Raw genomic sequence first — 11,310 nt, 5'->3', positions numbered from 1 at the left:
TTGTTATCTTTTTATTGAGTACACTTTGGTTAGTTTTCTCAGAGTTAATTTTCCAAGAGACTTCAGTATATGTAAGTGCTAGGGAAAAAATAAAGTAGTCACAGTGTTCTCTTCACATCATCATTCATGCAGGAAATATTTTTGAAACATAAGGGTCAGCCCCTAGGCATTGAAAAAGACAGTCAGGAGGTTTAGGAGCCATTGTGCATAAGTAGCATCCTGCAAGGAGGATACAGAGATTATTCCTTGATGGGCAAGGTGCAGCAGATTGCCTTGCATGAAACAGTGGCTGCCTGCCTTTGCTGTGCACCTGTGTGCAATGAAATGGGAAAAAGCCCTTTCATTCTGTTCTCTTCTGCCTCATGGGGCACAGAGGAAGAACTGTCAAATCACACATTCTGTCACAGCAGTGTGACATCATTTTCGCTCTGAAGCATCAAAAAACTCACAGTAATAGCAAAAACCTTGAGAACAGTGTTGAACAAAACAAATTTTTTAAAAAAAGGACACCTAATCTTTTTCTTCTGAGAGAGAAAAACTATATACAAAAGATACAGCTGCAATAGTTCATTTTAGGAAGCTTGTTGTAAGAACAGGTACAGCATATCAGACAGAACACTTGGAATCAATTTCATTCTTTCCACCCCCCTCCTTTAGGGGAAGGAGGCACAAGAAAATAACGCCTCTGTAGTTTTATTGTCTAGAGGAGGCCAACATTCATATTCTTTCTTTGCTTTTAGATAGAAAAAGGAAAAAAAAATTACATAACTGTGTATTTAAAACCTAAGGCCATTAGTGACGTTAACTAAAATATTTACCCTTGGTGAGAAATATCTGGGGTTACAGGACAAAATTGAAATAATTAAAGAACATTTCAGGAACATGTCAGCTGGATTTCTGCAACCTCATCTACAGGATGCTTTGCAATCACCTTATTCATGTGTTTACTTATTTCTCATCATTACTATCTAAAAAAGTCTGAGCACCTTCTGTTCATTCTACATTTATTCATAACAGATTCAATGTTTTCCCAATATGAATATTTTCAGCAGTTTATAAAAAGCCAGAGCAGCCACTCAGTTAAAGAGTTATAATCCCTTTTCTTAAACTGAATAACCAGTGCTCAAATCTCCTAAACATATGGGGACCAGACACTGAGCTCAGACGTACTAAATAACGAGTTGTCATGCATCCTCTATCTCCCAGGATCACGCAGAAAATCATAAACTCTCATCATTCTGTACAGTTGAACCCCTCACCCAGGACACCACTGAGGACAGCAGCTCTGTCTGGTTTCGCACCAATCAAGACATAATCAGCATTTGCACCACTTTTATCATGCTTTTGGTTTTAGCTAGATTTAAAGATTAGCCCTGCTTTCATATTTTTGACAACTTCCTTAAATTGTTTAGTTTAATATAGTCTACAACTTGTTTATAACCAGCATCACTAGAGGCAGAACCAAATTCTGGACCTGGGCAGCACTGAAATGCAGAGGATTTGTAACTCAGCAGTAACGAAGGCTCTCTGTTTTGTAGTGCCACTTATGGTGTGAGGTTGCAGACAATAGGCAGATGAGAGTTTCAGAAATATTGACAGTAAACAAACAAAACTGCTTAGGAGAATGAACAGAAATAAATTTTGATGAAGCCTGTTTTGACATTTATTAAGGCAACTTATTGGATCTCGGTGGGAAAGCAGAAACAAGGAAATATGTATACCCAAACCTGAAGTTCCAGGCCTTTTCCTCAGTCCCATATCCCAGTTTCAAGGGTTGTTTGCCTGATTTTGAGATTCTTCCAACAGCAGAATATGCTGCGATCCTGTGTGTGAATTTGATCCATTTCACGGCATATTTTTGTAAAAACATCATTAATTAGTCTTAGGAAAATAGCTTTACCATACGGTATCCATATAGCATATTGTAGTAACCCTTTCAAGTTTTTCTTTAAGGCTCTAAGAATTTAAAAATCTTTTACTTATAGAAGAAAAAAAAAGTCAGAATTAAAACTTCCATTTACCTCTAGCTTGAACAAAAGCAAATAAACCACATGGATACCACAAGAATTAACAAAAAGACCATCACATACCTCTTTTCATTCCATCTAACCTGAAAGCTTTGCAGCATTAGCTGGGATCCCACCACAAAAAGGCAAAAACATCAGACCAAGGGAAAGCAGAAGCCTAGTTCTGCCATACCACAGAGAGGAGGAATTCCCCATCCTTTTCCCACCATGAACAAAACAGGAGATAAAAGCAACACCAGCTGAGTAAGATCCCAGCCATCTATTTAAGGAGAACAAGGGGTTGTGAGGAGAGAAAACCCTCTTTTTCTTGTGTTCATCTCCTAATCTGAGTGTTATTTACATTTAATACAAACAGCTGTGACTCTTCCCATATGAAAGACATTACTTTATTCCCTTTCAGGCTGAGGGTAGGCTGTTCAAACTAAAACACCATCCCAGTGTAATTAAAGCAAGCATACCTGGCATAAAGAATAAAACAGATTGCAGGGGAATATGAGGGCTTAGTGAAGAGTCAGTAAGATTGGCGTAAAACAGCAGAAGTGTGCCATAATTTCTATTAACCAGGCTGAAAATTACTGATTTCTCTGATTTCATTACTGATGTTGTTAATTTCTGTTCTAAAATTCCATATTTATGAAATTTGAGTAACTAGAACGTGAACCCATGGTACCTTTGTATATTTGAAGTAGTAAAACTTTGCTATTTACTTTAAAGATTTTTTCACCTCTTAGACATGCATCAAGCCTAGACATGTAGATCAATAAACCTATTTTTCTTCAGTCTTTAAAGCAATGACACGAGTACAGAAAATATAGCATTGTTTCTCATTTAAAATTGCAAAGATATATAAGGATGACATTTGTCTTTTCTTTAAGAAAACAGAAATCATACTAACACAGACTTCTTGACAATTTCAACTTATCTGGGGATTTAGGCAATGAGTAATGCAAGTACAAAAACACGTTGCATTTGAATTAAAACATGCTGGTCTGAACAGTGAAAGTAAATAAGGTGAATACCAGAAAAAAAGAGATAGCTGGACACAGCATCAAGTATTGCAGCTAGACCATAAGTTTATTTACTATGGATTTCTAAAAGCAAATTAGAAAAAGTTGATTGGTAAGTGACAAAAAAGGCATTGTAGCAGCCACATGTTAAACAGAAGTATTAAAGAAAATAAAATAGAAATAGCTTCTTATTAGCCTCAACATTTACAATATTTACACTTGTAAATTAATACTAATCTTATTCCACTGTGTCTGTTGATGCTGCTCGATGTGCCTGGGTAGTTAAAGCCTAAAAGAAGTGACATGCAGAGATCTCAACAGCAACTCTTCCTCAAAAGCCTTTCAATGGAGATGAAACAAATAAGCAAAGAAATCCAGCAGCTTTCACTGAGTTTCTGAGGTTTCTTTATGGTTTTGGATCTTTTTCTTTGGGGAAACTAACCACAAATTAATTTGAAAGATAATAATTTTCTCCCTCATTTTCTTGGACACACGGGCCTGACTTATTCACTTTCTGTCTGCCAAAACACATACAAAATACACATTTAAGTATTAGACAAAGCAGATACATTTTTCACAAAGGACGATCAATGAGAGTCCCATATGTCCTACAGTTCACCCTCAAGACAGAGAGGCATTGGTCACTCCAGCAATCTCTACAAAAGCATGAGCTCAACTACTTAATTACTTCATTACAAGTAACCAGTTTAAGCACAAAATTTCAACATATTTTGTCTTATCATGTTCTGTCCAAAAGCTACAGTAAGTAGGGAAGAGAGGCTTTGGAATACTTTCTGAAGACCATATAAAGGACTCTGATGCAAGACAGGCTCAAGGAAGGAAGAAGAAAAATCCTTAGTAAGTTGGTAAATTTGTGCTGCCAGGAGAGAAAGCAAAGTGAAAGTACAAGAGTAGCTTGAGAGGGAAGACTTGTAAAGACAGGTCTTCATCCTGGGACCTTAGCAGGAGCTTTGGTTATCCTGACATCCTGACAGACATCAGGAATTAAGAATTTACATAAAAAGGGAAGAACTAAAATTTAGCATCAGTTTGGGAGTCTAAGATTACAGTCAATGACAACAGCCTTGGCAGCAAATACTTAACAGCAAAAATTAGTAAAAGGCATCATTTTGCTAGTTCTAAGAGAACAGTTTCCATTTAACCAAATCAGTTATACTTAGGAAGACATCTGAATTTTCAACAGCCCTAAGAAATCAGTGGACAGGTGAATAACCCTTAATTAAATCACTTCCATGTACAAGCCCACACATGGAACAAAGGATGAAACGTGGCTGGAGTGACTTGCAGAGTGGTCTGACCATTTGCCCACAGACTAATAGACACTGTCAGCCTGTCAGCAACTTGTGTGTCACTATCATCACTTTCTGCAGCACAGCCGGAGGCAAGAGCTCCTGCTAACACAGAGACTTCTTTGCAAGGGCCACAATGTTTTGCTGGCAATGTTTTGCTTTGCTGGATGGCACTGGAGAGAATATGCTTCTGCAAGCAAAGCATGATTCCCATTCAACCCTAAGGGCAGATTCAAACTCAGTCCAAATATACTTACAGCTGTGTTTACTCTTTCAGCTGGAATTTTAGAATTTTCACCAACCATTCAGAAAAAAACCTAAAATATCAGGCAATCTGACAACATCAGGACTAGGACTTAATTTTTTCCCTATATTAATAAGGAAATGTAATACATAAGTAGAGAATTGAGATGTTGGTTCAATTCCTCTGTCATTAGACGAAAGTGTCATAACCATTTTTTTTATTGCTTGCTATTCACTTCCTTAAAAGCAGAAGTTAAATTCAGGATCCCTTTAACAAAGTTAGAGTATGAATCACTGAAGATTATGGATGAAGTAATATTAAGACATATTGCTTTGCTTGTAATGCCTCCTGCCTTTGAATGACCACATATCTTATTACACTGTGAGGAATTTTAATGGCCTCTAGTGTTAGAAAACACTGGCAGCCTATCATTTCAAATACCAGACCTCTTAAAAGTAATTCAAGTGGTCCCAGAAAAAAAAAAAAAAAAAAAAAAAAGAAAAGAAATTGAAAGCAGGTTAAATCTCCAGTACTTAAAAAATCCTTTTTAAAAAAACTCCTGTTGAACTCAGATGGGTTTTCTTCCCCCATCTCTCTATAACCTTACAGAAAGATATCTTTTGGCTTAGAGTCTAGGTGTTTGTTGGAAAAAGGAGTGTGAGATGAGGATTTAAGAGAAAAAAAATTGTACACTCTCAAGATTTGTTTAATACAGGAACAATTTCATTGATTTCCAGCTCAATTTGTTTTGGTTTCATTTTGCTTTCTACAGAGAAAGACTGATAGGTTTTAATATAGTTCAGTTTCAAGAGCTGGAGATGTGACATTCCCCAGTTCTGATCCCATGCTCTGCAACAGTTCCTGGGGCCAGGTGTGGAGAGTGAACCTATTACTGTGTGAATTGGGGTATATTTTACCATGAAGTAAGCTTAGCATTGAGAAAATATGAGAATCTAAAAGAAAACACATTACCAATGTGTGTTCAAGCAACAGAGTGAATGACTCACTACTGACAATACCATGTTTAGCATCACACAGCCAAATGCTTAATTCAAAATACGTTTGTTACCAGTCACATCTCTAATAAAATAGAAATAGATTTTTTTAAGTACTTTTTCCATCATTTTACTCCAAGAGTATTTCACTTTATCAATACTTAACAAATAACAAAACAAAAAAATCCCAACAAAAACCTCACCAAAAAAAGAGAAGAAACCACACTTTTTTTTGTCTTTTGATTGATCAAATCCTGTATATTAACACTGAAGACATAAGCATTTGCTCAATACATACACTCACTAATGAATCTTTTTCCATACTTATTAAGTTATTGTAAATTGTTATTGCAATATTACCATAAAACCTGCAGTTGCTTTTGAGGAATCTTGTCCAGTTTTCCTTTTTCCCATTTTAATTGCCATTCACCGTTGCTGCTATATATGTCAAATCAAAATCTTGCCATTAAAGGAATAATAACTTTTCACATGACTTATATATTTCATAGAGATTAAAGCATGTATGTACAGATTTTGATATAACTTGCATTGCTGCTTGCATCAGTGACAAAATGGGATGTTTCCTGAAGATCTCTGAGCTGTGAACAAAGTCTGCTGCAGAGAGTAGCTATGCTAACCCTAACAGAAGAAAATATCCTGGACATTTGTGTGTCAGTTTAATAATTACTGGACTAGACTGAAAATCTACCTGCTTAAATCTGTATGTTAAAATCCAGTCATATAGATACTACAAAAAACAACATGATTGCTTACACAGATGTATAGCAGGGGAGCAAGTACGATAGGGTGTTCATTTACACATCACAATTCTCCAGTATTATTGAATCACATTTCTCCCAGGGAAGGTTACACCGACCAGAGTGAACACGGAGCATTAAACATCCCCAAATGTCCCCAGTCCCTTAGAATTCAATGCGGTGGAAGGGGCGACATTTGCTTTGGGCTTGGACAGAAGAGGGGAACACCGTCTGGCGGTGCTGGCTGTGGAGAACACAGCGCCAGGCGATTCCCGCCGTCCTCCAGCTCCGCAAATCCTGGAGCGCCGCCTGCCGCCGCCACGGCCGGGCTCAGACGGCTGAACGGAACCGCGCAGAGACGAGGATCCCCTCCCGCTCCCGGCACTGCCATCCAGGAATGAGGAAACAGATTCACTAAACAGAATCACTGGGAGCACGTGCTGAGGCACCATCGTGCTAAGAGACAAGTTTCTTGTGGTTTTTTTTGTTTTGTGTTTTTTGTTTTTTTGTGGTTTTTTTTTTTTTGGTTTTTTTTTGTGGTTTTGTTTTTTTGGGTTTTTGTGGGGTTTTTTTGGTTTTGTTTTTTTGTTTTTTTTTTAATAATGTCGTTGATCAAACTCACAAATAGTTTTAAGGAAAAAGACTCTGTTTCACATGATAATATAATGTACATGGAAATGGAAGGCACATAGGAAGCCTAGGGACTGAGTAAATCAAGTGCTGAGTCCAGAAACATTGCAACGTTGTTTGGCTTAGAAGAGACCTTAAGACTATCCAGCTCCAAGCCCCCCTGCCATGGGCAGGGACAGTTTCCACTAGACTAGGTTGTTCAAAATCTCATCCAGCCTGGCCTCAAACACTCCCAGGGATGGGAAATCCATAGCTTCACTGGGCAATCTGTTCCAGTGCCTCAACACCCTCATAGTAAAGAATTTCCTCCCAATATCTGATCTAAACCTGCCCTCTTCCAGTTTATAGCCACCACCCCTTGTCCTTTCATTCCTTGTACTTGTAAAAAGTCCCTCTCCAGCTCTTGCGGGCCTCCTTTAAGTACTGGGAGGCTGCTGTAAGGTCTCCTGGAGCATTCTCTTCCCCACACTGAACAGCACCAAACATCCACCAAGCTCATGTGCTTTAAGGTAAAGAGATTCTAAATCTCCTCTTAGTTCCTTGAATAGTGAGAAAAATATTTGAGAAACTCAACTGCCACATAACTGCGCATCTTTCCCTCTGTTCTGTGTGAAAGAACTTTTAGGAAAGTTGGTGCTTCAATAGATTGCGTGCAGTTAAGGAGAAAGACAGAGGGATCTTGTGCTTAACATCACCAGTGATCCTATCTCACAAATACATGTCTCAAATATCATAATATTTATGTTTAAAATGAAATATATTCTTAAATGCTGGGTAAAACCATTTTGTATGACTCATGACAGAATATCATTACTAACTTGGAATCCTGGAATTAAAGATGTGAATGACATCTAGAAATTCAAACAAACGGGTTGCTTGTCAGAAATGCAGTGGTTGCAGTGCTCAGTTCTGACAGGAAAATGGATTTGAAGCAATACAACATATCCTCCCACTTGTATGAAACACTACAAAATATTTAGGCAAGTATATTTTCTACATCACCCCAATAGCAGTCACTCAACAAAGTGATAATTATCAATATTCCTACACTTTCCAGGGAAATTAAAGAGAATAATAAAATGCCTTACTTCTATTGCATGACTAACAACTTAGGGAAGAAGGGTGATTTATTATTATATTTATACAGTCATTCAAAACAAAGAATCAGGCACACACTGTACTGGCACACTGTTGTCATACAATCCAATACACGACATTCCTCTCAATGTTTCAAAACATCTTTTAACACTGTAGAACAACTACCACTCTACAGACAGCTGCAATAAGTTTTTCTCTCAAACCCCTTGTTATATTTCAAGAAAGGCTCAATGTCCTTTCAGGAATTCCCCTTTAGGGAATCACAGCTTTCTTCCACGTCGGCTCTTTGGCAAAAATGGATGGAGTTGACTGAAAAGTCTTTTCATACTTTCGTTCTTCTTATCAAAGAAAACCAAGCAAATTCCTTTTGATGCATATCTTTCTTGAAAAGAAAAATGTGCCTTTTCATACATTACTCATTTCCAGTTTCCCAATATTCTATTTTTTTTCTTATTGTGGTTTTTTCTACTTTTTCAGTGGAAGAAAATTAAAAAGGAGACATTCTTCTCCCTTACATTCTTTTTTGATTGGTTGGTTTGGTTTTGTATTTAAAAAGGAAATAACCCACAAAATCTCTGACAGCATACAAAACATTAATTTCTTTTCCTTTCATTCCAAACAGTCAGTTTTCCCCACCAATTCTGTTAACTGTTAACCAGAGGGGGAATTGGACATGACACTTGACATCTTTCAAGCTCCAGGGCCAGAAAATCTTCAATTCATGCAAAGCTCTTTCCAAGATTGCAATCTGCTTCCCTAATTCTCCAGTGAAGCAGCAGAGGGAAGGGAAGCACTCATCTCTCATCTGAACCATGCCTAGTTTTACGAACAATTGTTTGTTTGTTATGCAGAATTTTACTGAGTAATCTCTCAGTTCTTTCTGTTCTCAATAATAAGGCCAGTAGTCATGATACTGGAACGTTGTTAGCACATCTCTGACCACCTGCAAACACTATTAGGCTGTGCGTTTCCAGCTATGTCAATCTCACAAGCCCAGAGTAAATTGTCTGAACAGAAAAGCTGACGAACACAATAAATGCTGGGAAATGAAGCAAAAAATGAGTCAGTAACAAAGTACCAGTACTTTCCGTGACAACATGCTCAGGCTACTGATACTGTTTCCAGCAATACAAAATAACAAAACAACACCAAGCTCAACCCAAACAAACACAATTTTAAGAACAGCTATTATTTAAATGATAAATACTTGGCATGATATCTAAGCTTTTGGCTCTCAATCTTATCTCAATCTTACTGGCATTAGGTTTCATGTCAAGCAATTTAAGAGGTGAACTGTGTACTCTCTTAAGCAAGTTTGTATTAAACATGGATGATCATGGTTTAATAAGGGCTTACTGGTGGTTTAGAAAGGCTTGACTTAGCCACCTGTGTGATTAAATTAGAAAAGAAAACCAGGACTCTGACAGACAATTATATGCCTACATGTACACAGAGATGCCTACTGTCTTCAGGAGATGGTTGCATAGCTACAAATGCATTCCACATTTTCACACTTTCCAAAAAAAAAAAAAAAAAAAAAAAAAAAAAAAAAAAAAAAAAGGTAACATGAGTCTTTGTTTCCCCACCTGTAGAATAAGTACAAAAGAAGACTTGAAGAAAAAACCAAAACCAAAACAAACATCTCCAATCCTACATCCCTATTCATCATATTACTATTTTAACTGCAATTTAAGCCCAGTTCAAATGAGGTAATTAATCACCAGTTTGTGTTTTCCATCATTCTAAAGAAATTCTTTGTAATGCTTTCCATTCTAAAGTTGGTACAAATAAGGACTTCAAAAGACATTCTCACAGAACTATCAGAAGTCTGGAATCCATCAACATTGGATGTTTCATTCCATCCTGCTTTCAGCAGGACTGTCCTTTGAGCGAAACATTGTATGAGTGATATTTTGTTATTGATATATATATCCACTGGAATCAGACCAATATATACAAGATAGCATTAGTCTACATTCCCACTGCAACTGGAACAACAGAGTATTTATAAAGCCATTTAATATTAAGTTTCATCTTCCCCCCTACACCTCCAAAGCATTTTATGAAAGAAAACACGTAGACTGTCCAGGTGTATAAAGTGAAATTCTGTTCTCCAAGTAACACACCACCTGGAATCAAATCCACTTGACTCAACAGATAAGAGCAAAGCAGGTCATGGGGAACTGTGTTTGCAGTAAGCATACAACAATATATTACATGGTTGTTGCACTCAGCAATGACTTCTGACTCAGTGCAAAATCATTGCACACCTTTCAAACTACCCCTGCTTCCATGTTTGAAATACAGTAGTTATTCCTAACACTGTTACTGAGGAAATCAACTGACAGCACAGAAAAAGCTCCTGTCTGCCACTTTTAAATCCATGTTCACGATACCTCAGAAAATGTGCTGCAGAATTAGAAACATCTCAGAAAATGGTAATCTGTCAAAAGAATATTTCTGAATAATTTCTCTGCAGGCAACAGGTAAGCAAGCAGTCCCCAGTCAGGACTTAGGAAAGATGTGACAGGTCTGTCTATGAATGTCTGTACCACTGACAGCACTTGGAAATTGCTTTATTTGTTTTTCTTCAAATAGACTGAACATCTTACATCATATTTTTAAACATTTTAAACCTTAGAAAGGAGGTTTAAAATAAGCAAAGGAGCTAGGTTTTCTGTTCAATGTATTGCTAAAGCTATGGAAATCCATGACAAAAGATGTTGCAGAAGCTAGAGCATCCCAAAGTTTCAAGGGTGCACTGGGTAAGTTCATGAAGAGAAAAGTGTTTAAGATCACTGAATGTTAAGAATGCTTTTCAGAAAAGTTCTTCCTTCCTTTCAACCACTTGAGGCTCAAGCAGTTGGAGCACTGTGAGACTGCTTGGAACAAGCACTGAAACATTTGCCCTGATGGGCAACTTCTCCATAGACATGTTTTTGACCACTGTCAGTTGGCACACTGGGCTAAATAGCAGCCCTGGGCTGCCCTGTGTAGATACTGCACACAGATACACACAGATAAAACATTCTCATGTTATATTTATTACTCACAAGCAAAAAGGTCTAAATTTTGTCATGCACTGAGGAACACACTTTTAGTAAAGCAGTCATATAGGACTGTATGCATCTGTCTTTAAAATCTGTTGAAAACTACTGAAAAAAAAAAACAAAAACAAAAAACAAAAAAAACCAAGAAGTCACCCTGTGATTAACTGGCACAATTTGAAAACCCTTTGCTC

Source organism: Prinia subflava, chromosome 1 (genome assembly GCF_021018805.1).
Source record: "Prinia subflava isolate CZ2003 ecotype Zambia chromosome 1, Cam_Psub_1.2, whole genome shotgun sequence".
Taxonomy (NCBI): domain Eukaryota; kingdom Metazoa; phylum Chordata; class Aves; order Passeriformes; family Cisticolidae; genus Prinia; species Prinia subflava.
This window is presented reverse-complemented; position numbering follows the sequence as displayed.